Here is a 5,547-nt window from a genome sequence, read left to right on the forward strand (position 1 = left end):
CATTTTTAATCTGTTCTTGAACATGGCAATCTGATGCATGAGTACCTGACTTCTTACCCATATCATGATTCAGTGTTATGGCTGACTTATTATCATGTTCAGAAGTTTCAGTACTATGTGCTCTAAATTTGTTATTTGAACTTAAAACATGAGTCTTTGATTCATGTGTTTCTTCTGCTTCAGAAATTAAGTCATCCTCGAGATCTCTAGCCCACATGTTCAACTCATTAGACTTTTCTAATATAGTTTCTGGATGCTTCTTTTCATCTTGTTCATTGAAATGATGAATAGCCAATCCGTGCTCCCCAGACTCAACATTCATGTCACGCTCAAGTTCTCTTACCCATGCACTCTTTAACTGATGATAAATAACTATTTCTTTTCTCTTCTTTATGGCGAGAAGACTCCACCCCTAGAGTTAATTCTCTAAGCTTTTGCTCTAATAGTGCACTCAAAGCATCACCTTATATCACATTACATCCCAATGATGATGACCTTACACCATTAGTACCACCTGAGTTAAAAAATACCTTTTTACCTTGGAAATCTGCTAAACATCCCTAGAGGTCTCAGGAACGGGAGAAGATCGTCCCATTGGAGTTGTAAATGTAAAAGAAACAACATCCATTCCATTTCTTTTGCTTTCTTCAGCCCAGCTAAATTTACTGTCCATCACTCCATTAAATTGAATCGCCTTTCCCTTTCTTGCATTGTCAACAACAGCCTGGTCTTTCTGCAAGTTAAAATCTCCATTTATACACCTTTTCTTCCTGGTGACACTTGTATTGGAATATGGGAGTTCTTTACCATCATCAGTTACCTCACGCCCAATCTTTCTGGAACCAACTTTGTTGTTCCCGAAATTTTTACTTGAGCTTCTTTGCCGCTCAAGTGAAGAATCTCCGGACATCACCTTTTTACCTTGTGAATTAGAAGGCAGTGATTTCGAAGCTACCTTCTCTCTTTCAGCTTGGCAATTTTGTTTTTGATTATTCTGCCTAAGTACGGAGGAAGAATTATTTGTATGAGATTTCTTATGTGAACTTCTTTGCGCACTTGGCTGACTTTTAAAAATCTGGTTTGACACTGATGCACCCTGTTCTTTCTGAGCAACTGAATTTCGGCTGCAATTTGGGGTTAGTCCTTTTTTCTGAACATTGGCCTTAGCTTGGACTGCAAGTGATACAGATTTTCCCTTATTTCGTGAGCCAACTGAACCTTCTTCTAAATCCGGGGACGCTATAAATGTCTTTGTATCTATCGATCTATTCCAACTCTTATTAGTGGATTGTTTCTTGATATTTTTAGCAGCAGTCGATTCTGCTGGTTTTTGAGAAGTTTCATCAAGCTTTGATGGTCTTTTAGCAGCTTCCGCTCTCTCTTTCAAATCCCTGACTTTCAAGGGATGTGAAGACCCAACTGGAGGCATTTTTGATTTTGTCACATCTTGGCTTCCTGACTCAATAATCCTAGCAGCAGCTTCCATTATATGCATCGCATTCTTAGATGGATGGAATCCACCACATTTAATAGGAGACAAAAGCTTATGGTGAGTGAGTGGAATTGATTTAGCTGATTTTGGAGGCAAAACTTCACTTTGAAACTTCTTAAATGGACTGTTTAGAGTTTTTGGAAGCTTTGGATCTATGTTATTCCTTACAGGCTCCTGCACCCTATTAAACATATTTCCAGAGTGCATAATTTGATGGTCATCATGAAATTCCCCACTCTTTCTATAGTAGTATGAATCTTTTAGAGAACGCGAGTCAAAGAATGGGGTAGAGTAGGCCTCGGAAAAGTTAGACGTTGGCAAGGAATCCAATCCCATAAGTTTGGCAACAACTCCAGGAGCCTTACTTCCGCCCATATCATCATCTGTTACTGATGAAGCATAACTATACTCACTACTTCCTTTATAATTGGACCCTGCTAGACTGTCATCTTGATCCGTCTGGAGAAGTAAACGAAGCAAAGCATTATATAAAATAGGAAAAATAATGGGACATAAGATAGTACGAAATGATATATGACTGCCAGTTTCCGCACCAGATGTAACTGTGTTGTTGGATAGTTTCCATCATCTCCAAACAACTTAATTCTAGAACAATTCATTCCTCTCTTAACAAAGAACAAATACACTAATTTGGTCTCAATCTATAACAAATACCAAATACTAACTGATTCATATACTTGCACCATATTTTGACTACAAAATAGTAAGACAAACACAACTGAAAGATATACACAAATAAAATAATTATTAAACCATACATACAACTTCAAAATTAAGGTCTTAACTTTACCCAAATTTTCTATACATTATCCATACACATATAATCAGAATTCAAGAACATGTACTAAAATTATTCGTTGATGATTAAATTTGGTCAAATTCACTTTTATTTTCTCATACCAAGAAATCCTTTTTAATTTTAATAATTGTAACTACATAAACACACACAAACGAATATTACCAATAAAAGGTGAAGAAGAAGATGAGGCCTTTCTATTTTTTTATGACACTTAACCAAACCCAACAGGTGTCCGGTTCATTCACCAGTACTATAAATTGATTCACTTTCTGCACTAATCAAAGAAAAATATGTATTGTAATACAATTAGGTAAATAATGAATTTGAAGGTTTTTCCAAACTAACATATATATAAATAAATATACACACACACACATACACCTCAATTAACAGTGTTTGAATGATTTAGGGTTCATCATCGTCTCTTATCTGCACAAATCAAAAAAATATGAGTAAACGATAATGAATTGAAGGCGTGGATGAGTATTATAGAATCAAAAAGATACATAAGAATTCGAATTTTGAAATTTGATTGTGAGCGATGATAAAGTAGATTGATTTCACGTGTAATTCAAATGTACCATTCAGTTCCTACAACCAGGGAGTGGGTTAGCTGTATTTAGGTTAGTTTCTAAAATGGGTTATAATGCATTTAAATCTTAAAAGATCCATGGATATGTGTATAATATAATGTTTTATGTGTAAAAAAGTTAAATGGGTCATGAATAGTGGGTCATGGGTAAATTTATGGGTAAATTTAGTGGATAAATTTTAAATGGGCATTAGTAGCCTTTAAGATAATATAGATTATTAGAAACTGTGTTGCCTTTGTGTAAAGGTCAATATGTATTGTTGAAAAAGATTCAGCCGCTAAAACGTCATTTTTTGGAAAAGATCCGGTAAACATACGTTTATATTAGTAATATATTTTTTATGTAATTTTACTCAAAATATTGCCAAAACTCATTTTTGAAATAGGCCTGGTAGACATATATATGTTCATACTAGTAGTATATTGTTTATGTAGTTTTATTCAAAATATAAAATTTATAATATTTTTGTATAAAAATGTTCATGAACATATAATTTTGTTATTTACCACTAATAATTTAATTTTTAAATTTAAATTTTCTGCTTACTAATATATTAAACAGTGTATAGCACTGATTTTCAAATCAGTTTCACTTTCTTGAATTATTATCTTTGTATTTAGAAATAATTTAAGAAGATCAGTTGCATATATTTTGTACATACTGAGCAAGTTAAAATCGAATTTAATTTAATGTATTCAAAATATGGTCTATCAAATAAATTAAAAATTTATCTATTTATACTATCTATATTATCTATATTATACTATAATAACCGGAATGAGATATAATTTAATTTGTTTCAACCGTTATAGTACTCCCTCAGTCCCAGTCCCAGCCAATTGTTATTATTTATAAGAGAGTGTCTGACACACATTTTAAGATGAATATAAAGTATAGTTCTGAAACTTTTTTTCAAAATTTTATTTTTCTGAATAAAAATAGAATGTTTAAACTTTTATTTAGAAAAAGAAATTTTTAAAAAAAAATTATAAAACAATACTTTTTATTTATCTTAAAATGCGTGCACAATCTTTTAGCAACGATAACAATTGGGAGGGAGGGAGTAAATAGTGTTATATATATCCACTAAACTACTACACACATAGTCCTACTAAACTACAACCACAGTTTATCCTATTATTAAAATATATAAATATATAGTTTTATATATCCGTTAAACTATTAAATTGTTAAACTATTATATATAGTATTTATATTCTACTAAATTATGACCACGGGTTATCCTGTTATTTAGATTGTAAATTTATAATTATTATATATTTATATAAATATTTTAAAATTATAATATAACGGGATAAATAAAATTTTTAAATATAAACGAAAACGGATCTAAGCTAGTAAAATTATAACAACCTAATCTGGATTAGAGCCTAAAGGGGGGTGCTGATACAAAATACGCGGAAGAATTAAATGGCAGTACTTTATTGACATAAAAATTTCTAGAAGTCAAGGTGGAACAGAACCGCCTGATCTGTCAAACTGGTTCCAACTCATAGTTTTTTCCATTTTAATACACGCATCTTATACTTCTTATACTATGATAATAGAATCCTTCCCCTTAATTCCCTCGGATTCCCATAATCCCCTGGGCAGATTTAAGCTTTATTTTTATACTAAACCTAAGCTTAATTGGCACCTGTTTGAAACAGGTAATCAAAGCGGTGCCATTGTCAAGGAATATTAGGCAGATAAACCAGGCCCATGCCAGATAAAAATGACAACATAATGATCATCTCTCATAAAATAAAATATGTTTATCACATAAACTATTAACTTATCAAACATTGTGAACCTTAAAAAGTACTCCTAAAAGATGGTAGATGTATAAGACAGCTGAATTGCAGCACTAAATAATAATAGTACCCCTAAAACACGGCCCCGTCTAGAACACCATGTCCTCTGTTTAATGATGATTAGGGAGCTAATCATGGGAATCTGTGATAATTTAAAAGCACAAATTATTCTTACTGTTAAATGACCAAATTAGTCAGGTGGGGTACTGACATGTTTGTGGCATATTTAGGGTGTCTCGCAGCCCGCAGGCCGCAGCTAGCTATAAAACTTTACAAATAATTTAATCTCTCCTTCCTTCAAAATATTTTCTCAATATAAACTTTTGATTGTTAATATCTTTAATTTGGTATTAGTATTAAATTTAAAAATTTCATTGTATTAAAATACTCATAAATACGAATCCAACAAAATCACTCATGACTATGTTTGATCTTATAAATTAAACGTAAATTAGTAAGCAATCGCTTATCATGAACAATATAAAAAGTTAAAATAGGTAAAATATTTTGGGACTGAGGGAGTATTAAACATGAAAGTGGAAGTTCATGTGAGCTTTGTATTGTATGACATATATACACATGCATAGTAAAAACACAGGTACATGGACTCGTTCAAATATGATATAGATACATAAGCTTCCGATTAATAAAAAAATCTTAATATATAGAACGTGATTGTTAAACATAAATATATTGTTGTAGAGTAAAATTTTTGATATTTGGTCTGGGCCATCTTAGAAAAGACAGTGACTTGCAAGTCAGCAAAAGCAGTTGGGAGTTAGGCATAATAGTAATTGTAATGACATCTTTGTCTATATATTATATACT

General features: G+C 31.8%; 1 pseudogene; it reads right to left on the reverse strand.

Annotated features, from left to right (window-relative positions):
• Window positions 1–329: 329 nt before the first annotated feature.
• Window positions 330–2,112, reverse strand: LOC141664794 (uncharacterized; annotated as a pseudogene).
• Window positions 2,113–5,547: the final 3,435 nt, after the last annotated feature.

Source organism: Apium graveolens, chromosome 6, assembly GCF_009905375.1.
Source record: "Apium graveolens cultivar Ventura chromosome 6, ASM990537v1, whole genome shotgun sequence".
In the NCBI taxonomy this organism is placed as follows: Eukaryota; Viridiplantae; Streptophyta; class Magnoliopsida; order Apiales; family Apiaceae; genus Apium; species Apium graveolens.